Below are 11,525 nucleotides of genomic sequence, written 5' to 3'. Positions count from 1 at the left end.
ATTGATTCAACGAGCGCTGGCTCTGATTGGCTGAGCCGTGGCACTCAGCCAATCAGAGGCAGTGCTTCATGTAGGCAGGGATTTTCCAATTCCTGCCAGAAGAGATGCTGAAGACATCTGTCAGGGACTGTGGGGAAGACAGGCCAGAGGCGGACAGCACTTCTTAGATGCTGCTGATATAGGGAAAGTGTTAGAGTGGGATCCTGTCTTCAAGAACCCCAATGGTCCTTCTTAGGGATACATCTGACCGTGTGCATTATACTTGTGGCTGGCTGGAAGTAGTAGTGCGTCAATTTTTGTATTACGCATCTAGGCCTGTTCCCAGGCTTTCAGTAATAGCAATCTCAGCCAGCAGTGCCGTACAACCAGCTCTCACCGTGAAACTGCTCTCTAATATTTCATAGCCATCTGCAAACGACTTCAGTTATACCGTTCTGTGTCTGCAGTGCATAACACAGAGTGTAGGGACACAGCCACTTCTATAGGGAAAGTTATACAGTCCTGAGCCTCCGTGCAAGAACCCCAACGCTCCTTCTTAGGGCTACATCTGACCGTGTGCATTATAGTTGTGGCTGGCTGGGGGTAGTAGTGCATCAATTTTTGCATTACGCATCTAGGGCTGTTCCCAGCCTTTCAGTAATAGCGTTCTCAGCCTGCAGTGCCTTACAACCAGCTCTCACCGTGAAATTGCTCTGTAATATTTCCTAGCCTACTGCAAACGACTTTGTTTATACCGTTCTGTGTCTGCAGTGCGTTAGACAGAGGTCTCACCGCTAATCAGCACTGTAATATTATCTGGGCCACTGCAAAGTATTTCAGCTCTGCCGCTGTGCAGAGCGTCTCACAATACGCTTTCCTTGGGGGGGGGGGGGGGGGGGGGTTTAAGATAGCCGCAGTTACCAGCACTATCCACTGGCTTTAGAGTCTTCTCCCACTCCATACAGCCTCTCATCTACAAGTCTCTGCGAGCGGTAAATTACCCCCAGGTATCAGCGCAAGACAGCGGGTTACTTTTTTTCAAGTCACAGCATAGAGCCTCCGCTACCTACAAGTCTCTGTGTGCGGTGAATTAAGCCACAGCTGTCAGTGCTGTACAGTGGGGTAATTTATTTGGGCCCTGCTCTATTCTTAATCCACCATGATGAGGAGTAGGGGTATGGGTCGCGGACGCGGACACTGACATCCAAGTGAGGCCTAAGTCACACAGGCGTTTTTTCCCGTGATTTCCGGATCGCATAACGGATGTGCATCCACAAATCACGTGACCCGGGCCTGCGATTCGCTGAAAATATCTGCACCTTGCAGCGTTTTCAACTAAACGGCCCAGCGCTTCCCGCTATCCTCTGCCACAGCTGTGCTGCAGCTGTGGCACAGCTGTGGCATAAGAGAGCGATGTTCGCCAATTGAATTCAATGGAGCCGGCAATACAGCCGGCTCCATTGAAAGCAATGGACTGCCGGCAAGCGCTGGATGTATTTTCCGGGAAGGGCTTAAAATGTAAGCCCTTACCTGAAAACCACCCTAAAATGTGTAAAAAAAAAAAAAGTATACTCACCTTTTTCCTGCAGCCAGAGTTCAGCCGCGTCCGGCCGGCAGTTCTCCTGAACTGTTCTCTGTAGTATTCAGCAGGCAGGGATTTAAAATCCCCGCCTGCTGAATGGGCTGCCTCTGATTGGTCACAGCCCTCACCAATCACAGGCAGCTCTCACTCACCCATTTATGAATTCATGAATGGGTAAGTGAGTGCTGCCTCTCATTGGCTGAGCGCAGGGACTAATCAGAGGCAGTTCTCAGCTGTCATTCAATAGCCGGCCCCATTGGGAGCATATACAAGCACCGATTTGCACAGAACGCAGTTACATGCGTTCTGCGAATCCGTGTGTCCTAAAATTATCGGCACATCCGCATCAAAAACGGACACGTGACCGATCCCATTGCTTTGCATGGGGTCTATAAATCTGCAGATCGCAAGCACGTCTGCAAATCAGACCTAAAAACGTCCGTGTGACTGAGGCCTGAGGGTGTGGGCACAGGCCGAGTTCCTAGGCGTGGTGAATCACAGCCGGCTGCTGCGGGATTAGGAGAGAGGCAAGTTTCTGGGCTCCCAGCATCATATCACAATTTACAGGTCCCGTAGTAGACCTTTATTACAAACAGAGCAGTGCAAGTAGGTCCTGTTAATGATGGCAGAAGACGCCTCCGGCAATGTATCGACCACCCAGTCTTCTACGTAGTCCACTACTCCCGGCCTAGGTACTGCAACTCTGAATCCTCTGGCTGCTGCTCCTTCCTCCCAGCCTCCTCACTCCATGAAAATGACATATTCTGAGCAGGCAGACTCCCAGGAACTGTTCTCGGGTCCCTGCAATGAGTGAGAAAAAACGGTTCCTCTCTCACCTGAGGAGTTTGTCATGACTGATGCCCAGCCTTTGGAAAGTTCCCGGAGTCCGGGTGATGAGGCTGGGGACTTCCGGCAACTGTCTCATGAGTTTTTTGTGGATGAGGATGATGAGACACAGTTGTCTGTCAGTGAGGTAATAGTAAGGGCAGTAAGTCCAAGGTAGAAGAGCACAGAGGATTCGGAGGAAGAGCACCTGGACGATGAGGTGACTAACTCTACCTAAGGGGAATAAAACGAACCCCTCACAAAATATCTCATACCTAACGCAGGAGGAGGTGCGGAAGCGTCTAAAGAAAACTAAAATTGATAAATCGCCGGGCCCAGATGGTTTACACCCAAGGATACTAAGGGAACTAAGTGACGAGATAGCTAGGCCGCTATACCTAATAATTCTGGACACTATCAAGACTGGTGTAGTACCATTGGATTGGCGCATTGCCAACGTGGTTCCAATTTACAAAAAAGGGAGCAAAAGTGAGCCTGGTAACTACAGGCCAGTAAGTCTCACTTCAGTAACGGGAAATATTTTCGAGGGGATTCTGAGAGACGCTATCGATGAGTACCTTAAGGAGAATAAGGGAATAACTCCTCACCAGCATGGATTCATGAAGGGTCGCTCATGTCAGACAAATCTGATCAGTTTCTACAATGAAGTAAGCTCTAAGCTGGACCAGGGAGAATCTATTGATCTTGTATATCTGGACTTCTCTAAAGCCTTTGACACCGTGCCACATAATAGGCTAATATACAAAATGAGGCAGTTCGGACTGGGCGAAAACGTTTGTAAGTGGGTAAAAAATTGGCTCAATGATAGAAAGCAGAGGGTGGTAATAAATGGTTCATACTCTGATTGGACCACAGTCGCTAGTGGGGTGCCACAGGGTTCAGTATTAGGCCCCACTCTGTTCAACATATTTATCAATGACCTGATAGAGGGGCTGCACAGCAAAATATCAATATTTGCAGATGACACAAAATTATACAATATAATTAATGGAACGGAGGACAATGTGTGGCTACAAACGGACCTAGATAAGCTAGGGGCTTGGGCAGGAAAATGGCAAATGAAGTTCAATGTTGAAAAATGTAAGACTATGCACATGGGCAGGAGAAACGGATGTTACAAATATTCACTTAATGGGATACCGCTGGGGAAAAGTGATATGGAAAAGGATCTGGGGGTATTAGTGGATAATAGACTAAACTGGAGTAACCAATGCCAGTCAGCTGCTGCAAAGGCAAATAAAGTCTTGGGGTGCATTAAAAGAGGTATAGGGGCGAAGGACGAAAACATTATCCTTCCATTATATAAGGCACTTGTCAGGCTTCACATGGAATACTGCGTACAATTCTGGTCACCGGTGCTCAGGAAAGATGTCACAGTGCTTGAGGGGGTTCAAAGAAGGGCAACTAAACTAATACATGGAATGACGGGACTGGAATACCCAGAGAGGCTATCCAAATTGGGACTATTTACTCTAGAAAAAAGAAGGTTAAGAGGCAACCAAATAACCATGTATAAGTACATGAGGGGACAATACAAGGATCTCTCCAGTGATCTGTTTACACCCAGGACCATGATGGTAACAATAGGACATCCGCTACGATTAGAGGAAAGTAGGTTTCATCACCAACATAGAAGGGGATTCTTTACTGTAAGAGCAGTTAGACTGTGGAACTCTCTACCGGAGGAAGTGGTGATGGCAAAATCCATAGAGGAGTTTAAAAGGGGACTTGATGTCTTTCTGGAGAAGGATATTACAGGATATAAATCTTAGGTTAAGTGTCAATCCGGGTATACAGGCAGATAGGAACTATTAGGGGTTGATCCAGGGAACAGTCTGATTGCCATTAGGGAGTCGAGAAGGAATTTTTTCCCCAAAAGGGCTAATTGGCTTCTGGCCTTGGGGTTTTTTGCCTTCCTCTGGATCAACACAGGAGGATAGACAGGCTGGACTAGATGGACATTGTCTTCATTCAGCCTTACATACTATGTTACTATGTTACCTGGTTTGCTAAGCCTACTGAAGACAGGGCTTCATAGGGGGAGACACATGCAGCAGCAGGACAGCTTGGAAGAGGCAGTGGAGTGGCCAGGGAAAGAGGCAGGGCCAGAGCGAAGTATCCCCCAACTGTTTCCCAAAGCACCCTCTCGCGGCAAGCCTCAGTGCATTGGGCTAGGTGTTAAAAGGTGTGGATGTTTTTCAGTGAGAGCGCAGATGATCGACGAACAGTGGTGTGCAGCCTGTGCCGCACCAAGATCAGCCAGGGAGCCATTCACCGCCTCCAGGTCATGCCACTGCCTCTTCCGCTGTGCCCCAACCTGCCACACAGATCCAATCCCACTCTCAGGACACAGAAACAAGCGCCTCCTGGCCAGCACCCACACCCTCACCTCCACTGTCCTCCACTCCATCCAGCAATGTCTCTCAGCGCAGCGTTCAGCTGTTGGTAACACAAGAGTTGGAGTGAAAGGGCAAATACCCACCCACCCACACAAGCTTTAAACGTGCACATTGCCAAATTAATCAGCCTGGAGATGCTGTTGTACATGCTTGTGGAAACGGAGGCTTTCAAAAACATGATGGCAGCGGTGGTCCCACGCTACTCGGTCCCCAGTCGCCACTATTTTTCCCGGTGTGCCGTCCCAGCCAGACACCAGCCGTCTCCCGCTACATAAAACGTGCCCTCACTGGGAAGGTCCTCTTAACCATGGAGACGTGGACAAGTACTGGCGGGCAGGGCCACTATATCTCCCTGACGACACATTGGGTGAACTTGGTGGAGTCTGGGACCGAGTCAGAGCCTGGGGCCGCTCACGTCCTACCCACACCCAGAATAGTGGGTCCTACCTCGGTGCTGGTATATGCGGCGTTTTATGCCACCTCCTCCAAACCCACCCCCTTCTCCTCTGCCACCTCTACCTCTTAATTAAGAAGAGTGAGCACGTTACCAGCAGTCGGTAGCGTGCGGCGCGGCAGCACAGCGGTGGGCAAACGTTAACAAGCCGTGCTGAAACTAATCAACTTAGGTAACAAGAGGCACACGTTGCCCGAGCTGCTGCAGGGTCTGACAGAGCAAACCAACCTCTGGCTTTCGCCGCTGAGCCTCAAACCAGGTATGGTCATGTGTGACAACAGCCGTAACCTGGTGGCGGCTCTGCAGCTCGGCAGCCTCACACACGTGCCATGCCTGGCCCACGTCTTCAATCTGGTGGTTCAGCGGTTTCTGAAAAACTACCCCCACTTGTCTGACCTGCTCGGAAAGCTGCACCGCCTCTGCGCACATTCCTGCAAGTCCAAAACGGATGCTGCCACCCTGAGGACCCTGCAACATCGGTTTCAGTTGCCAGAGCACCAACTGCTGTGCGACGTGCCGACACGCTGGAATTCTATGCTGCACATGTTGGCCAGGCTGTACGAGCAGCGTAGAGCAATAGTGGAATACCCGCTGCAACATGGGTGGTGGAGTGGTAGTCAGCCTTCGCAATTCTTTACCAAGGAGTGGGCCTAGATGGCAGATATCTGACAGGTCCTTGGAAACTTTGAGGAGTCTACCCAGATGGTGAGTGGCGATGCGGCAATCATTAGCGTTACCATCCCGCTGCTTTGCCTGCTGAGAAGTTCGCTGCTAAGCCTAAAGGCCGACGCTTTGTGGTTGGAACAGGAGATGGGGGAATACAGTATGTCGCTTGATAACCAGACCACCCTCATGTCTATATATCAGTGCATTTTGAAGGAGGGGGAAGAGACAGCTGGCTACACTGCAGATGGTACCCGTGCTGTTTGCCTCTCATCTGTTCAGCGTGTGTGGGCTGAAGAGGAGGAGGAGGATCCTGAAAGTCATCTTCCTAGTGAGGACAGTGATGTGCTGCGTACTGGTACCCTGGCACACATGGCTAACTTTATGTTAGGCTGCCTTTCCCGTGACCCTTGCGTTAGATGCATTCTGGCCAACACGGATTACTGGGTGTACACCCTTGTCGACCCACGGTATAAGGAGAACCTTTCCACTCTCATTCCCAAAGAGGAAAGGGGTACGAGAGTGATGCAATACCACAGCGCCCTGGTGGAAAAAGTGATGCTAAAGTTCCTATCTGACAGCGCTAGTGGCAGAAGACGTAGTTCGGATGGCCAAGTAGCAGGGAAGGAGCGGGGATCAGGCAGCATGTCCAGCGCAGACAGGAGAACATTCTCCAAGGCCTTTGCCAGCTTTATGGCTCCCCAGCAATACTGTGTCACCACTCCCCAGTCAAGGCTGAGTCGGAGAGAGCACTGTAAAAAGATGGTGAGGGAGTACGTAGCCAGTTGTACCACCATCCTCCATGATGCCTCTGCTCCATACAACTATTGGGTGTCAAAGCTGGACACGTAGCACGAAATTGCGCTGTACTCCCTGGAGGTTCTGTCCTGCCCTGCCGCTAGCGTCTTGTCAGAGAGGGTGTTTAGTGCAGCTGGGGCAATCATCACAGATAAGCGTACCCGCCTGTCAACTGCCAGTGCCGACATGCTTACACTCATAAAGATGACCAAACAGGAGAAAAATGCACTCTCTATCACCACAATAAAAGGGGGAATTAGCTTTGTCAATCACTCTCAGATATTATTACTCCTCCTCCTCCTAAAACAACATATCACGCTGAACTGCCAATTTTTCTGCGGCCCAAAAGGCTCTGCTTATAATTTTTTTACAAAATTTTCAAAGTTTCAAAAGTATTGATACTTTAACAGAAACCAATTTTTTTCACAGGGCTGCCTCCAGGCTCTGTGTCTTTAAAAAATGTTTCTGGGTTCCACCTGCCCTCGTGGTTGAGCAATTTTTCAGGGGTACACTTGTACTCTTGGTATACCAATTTTTCTGACCCTCTCCTATACTGTTATCTAACTAATTTTTCTGGCCTTCGCCTACACTCATGGTACACCAGTGTTCCAGGGGTTCGCCTATAGTCTTGCTATAGAAAAGTTACTGGGGTCTGCCTATACTTCTGCTACAGAAATGTTACAGGGGTCTGCCTATACTTCTGCTACAGAAATGTTACAGGGGTCTGCCTATACCTTTGCTACAGGAATGTTACCGGGGTCTGCCCATATTTATACTACAGAAATGTTACTTGGGGTTTGCCTATACTTCTGCTACAGAAATGTTACAGGGGTCTGCCAATACTTTTTCTACAAAAATGTTACTGGGGTCTGCCTATACTTCTGCTACAGAAATGTTATAGGGGTCTGCCTATACTTTTGCTACAGAAATGTTACTGGGGTCCGTCTATACTTTTACTACAGAAATTTTACAGCGGTCTGCCTATACTTCTGCTAAAGAAATGTTACTGCAGTCTGCCTGTACTTATGCTACAGAAATGTTTCAGGGGTCTGCCTAAACCTTTGCTACAGGAATGTTACAGGGGTCTGCCTATACTTTTACTAAAGAAATGTTACTGGTGTCTGCCTATACTTCTGCTACAGAAATATTACAGTGGCCTGCCTATACTTTTTTTTTTTTTATAAATCAGATTTTTATTGATTTTAACAATGACGTTACATGGGGGAGAATACAATCATCACAAGACCGTATAAGCATAGTCCTAAGCACATTCTTACAGCAATACTATCTACTTATAAGCGCCAGAAGTAATGCTGTTACTCTGAGGTCCAAAATAATAGCATACAGCATAGTGATAACAGGGTAGGGGTTATCTGTAGAATAGGAGTTCCATTACAATCCAATAGGATTTACTTTAAATCTCTGGCCCATTCAACAGAAAACAGTGTGGGGGAGGGAGAGGGTGGGAGGGGGGAGGGTGGGTGATATTAGGTAGAAGGGGGGAGGGAAAGAAGGGAAGGGGGGGGGGAGTAGGGAGAGTGTAGCAGGTGAGAGTATTATCTCCAGGTACCTAATGCGGTTGATAGCGGGATACCCTTACCTCTTGTGTCAGATGGGGTTCTTTCAGTGACCATTATTCTGTGTGTCCGCAGCCTGGATGTGGTGGGGCAAGAGAAGGAAGAAGGGGAGGAGCATCTCGTACAAACGCCACTGGGTATGCATAGTTCAGGGATGGAAATGGGGCGACCATCCTCACGCACGCCCGGCGTCCAAGCCATGGGACTTATTTCTTGTATACTATTTCTGATCCTATGCCAGGGGTTCCAGGTTTTTAGGAAGCTCTCGTGCGTACCAGCATGCCAGCTAGAAAGCTCTTCTAGATTTGATAATAGGTCAACCCTATCCTTCCAAAGAGACACCGTTGGGGGGTCCGGTTTTTTCCACATGAGCGGAATCAGCGCTTTGGCTGAGTCTAGCATAAGTGCAATCAGCTTGTGCTTCAGAGGGTGGAAGGCAGGGGACGGTCTCCACAGGAGAACCACCTCAGGGGAAAGGCTTAGAGTTGGAGCAAACCTTTTCAAAACACCCTCCACTCCCTTCCAAAAGGGAGCAATAAGGGGGCAGCTCCACCAAATATGTACGTAGGAGCCAGGGAATGAGTCGCACCTCCAGCACTTGTCATGTGAAGCCAATTTATGGTCAAATAGCCACTGTGGAGTCCTGTACCACCTTGCCAATAGTTTGTAGTGCGCCTCCTGGGAGGTGACACACGGAGAGAGGCCAAAGGCCATTTTAAGGATAAGCTTTGTTTCCTCCTGGGTGAGCGTGATTCGGAGTTCTCTTTCCCATGAGGTCAGGAACATCGGCTTCGTGTCCCTGGGCGGGGAAATTAGGTTTTTACGTATAGAAGAAACCTTCTTCAGGGCACCCGAGCGTCCCTTAAGCGCGTTCTCAAACGGAGTGTAAGGTCTAGATGACTTGAATTTTTTAAGGAAAATGCTAAGCATTTTTTCGAGGTGTGAGGACACTAAAAAGGGTAGTGTTTGGTTGGGGAGAAGTTCTTTTAGAATCTCTGCTGTGGGCCTATGAGCCAAGAGCATCACGTCATGGATGCTTTTATCCGCAAACAGCTCCCAGACCTGCGCTGTACAGGGATCCAAAGGTACCTCCAGTAACTTGTAAATTGCACTCATTGGAGTACATGGGGAGGGTTTGGGCGCCAAGGTCTCTCTCATACTATCCCATATTTCCGTGGGGCCCTTTAGAAGCTGATTGGTTTCCAGACCTCTGAGTTTCTTTTTATCAGGGAACCAAAGATCCTCCTGAAATGAGGGACCGTATGTGCTCCATGCAAGCATCTGAATGAGAATATCCTTAGTAGGATAGGAGAGCTCTGTCCATTATTTTAGTTGATTGGCTTGGTAGAATTCCCGAATACAGGGAAAATCCACACCTCCCTCCGTGCGTTTTCTGACCAGTAAGCAGTGAGCCAGTCTCGGTCTCCTCCCACCCCACAAATATCTGGAAAAGATTGACCGGAGACTCTTAAAGAAAGCCATTGGAATGAATATTGGGAGTAGTCTAATTTTGTATTGTATAATGGGGATGACATATGCCTTCAATATATTCTTTCTACCTAGCCAGGAGATGAACGGTAGTTCATATGTACGTAAGAGATTTTTAACCTTAGTTATTAAGGGGGGAAAGTTAGCTAAGAAGAGATCCTCCGCTCTTTTGGTAAGTCTAATACCAATGAAATCTATTCCCGTCTCCGACCATGTAAAGGGGAGCTGGATTTGAGCAATTTGTATAGGGTGGCGGGGATAGAGATATTTAACGCGGTGGATTTGCCAAAGTTGATTTTGAAATCCGACAGGGATCCAAACTCCTCCAGGAGTGTGGTGAGTCTCGGGAGGCTATCCTCCGGCTTTGTTAAAAGGAATACTATGTCGTCCGCATAAGATGCAGACGACAGGGTCTCCTTGCCTATTTTTAGACCATGGATCAGAGGGTCGTTTCTGACTTTTTGGAGAAAGGGCTCTAGAGCTAATGTAGGTGACAAAGGGCAACCCTGACGGGTGCCATTGTTGATGTTGAAAGGGGGGGAGAGGGTATTATTTACTTTGAGCCTTGCATGGGGCATGGCATACAGGGAGAGGATTGCATTAACGAAGCTCGGGGGTATATTATACTGCAGAAGAACCCTCTCCATGTACAACCAATTCACACGGTCAAACGCCTTTTCTGTGTCAGTACTTAGAAAGGCTAATGGGATGTTATTGGTTTTGGCGTACCTTGCAGCGTGTAAAAGTCTCAGGCAATTATCTTTAGCGTCTCTACCCTTAACAAAACCCGCTTGTTCTGGGTTGATTAATTCTGTGACATGCTTTTCAAGTCTTTTTGTGAGCAGTTTGGCCCAAAGTTTCAAATCAAAATTTATTAGAGATATAGGGCGGTAATTTCCACACTGTTCCGGGTCTTTATTTTCTTTGTGAACTAGTGCAATGTGGGCCTCTTGTGACTGTTTTGTCAGGGCATTACCTTGTAAAAGTGAGTTACATAATTGGGCTAACCGAGGGCCTAGTGTTCCTCTAAACGATTTATAATAAATAAGTGGGAATCCATCCGGGCCCGGACTTTTCCCAGCCGGGAAAGAGGAAAGCAGGTCCTCCACTTCCTGGGTAGTTACAGGGGCTAAGAGGGCAGAAATTTCGTTACTGGGGATTTTAGGTAAATTTAAGTCCTTTAAGAAGGAGTCAATCTGTGATATAAGATTGGCTTTAGCCAGTGGGGTGGGTGGCTCATGGAGGTTATAAAGGCGGGAGTAAAACTTCTGAAATTGCAGAGCTATTTCTGCTGTAGAGGTGACCTGGAGACCATCCTGTGTTTTAATAGTTTTAATATTATTCCGGGAGTGAGCTTTTTTAATAAGGGCCGAGGTGAACTTGCTACCTCTATTGCCCTGGGCATAGACAGCATGTTTGAGAAAGAGACATCTCTTGTTAAGTTTGGCTTCCAGTAGTAGTTTAAGTTCCTTTCTAAGTGTAGTGAGTTTGTCCTGTGACTCCTTGAGTTCTGAATATTTAGCCTTTTGTTCAAATTTAGCAATTAGCTCTAGTATGTCATCAATCTCTTTCTGTTGTTTTTTTCTGGTTCTAGAGCCCAGGGCAATTAGAAGTCCCCTAATAAAGGCCTTATGGGCTTCCCACACTATCGGGAATCGCTGATCCTGTGAAGTATTAATACTAAAGAACTCTTCCAGAGAATCATTCAGTTGTTTCTTGTCCTTCTCTGAATCAAGAAG

Source organism: Eleutherodactylus coqui, chromosome 7 (genome assembly GCF_035609145.1).
Source record: "Eleutherodactylus coqui strain aEleCoq1 chromosome 7, aEleCoq1.hap1, whole genome shotgun sequence".
In the NCBI taxonomy this organism is placed as follows: Eukaryota; Metazoa; Chordata; class Amphibia; order Anura; family Eleutherodactylidae; genus Eleutherodactylus; species Eleutherodactylus coqui.
Note: the sequence above shows the minus strand (reverse complement) of the source record.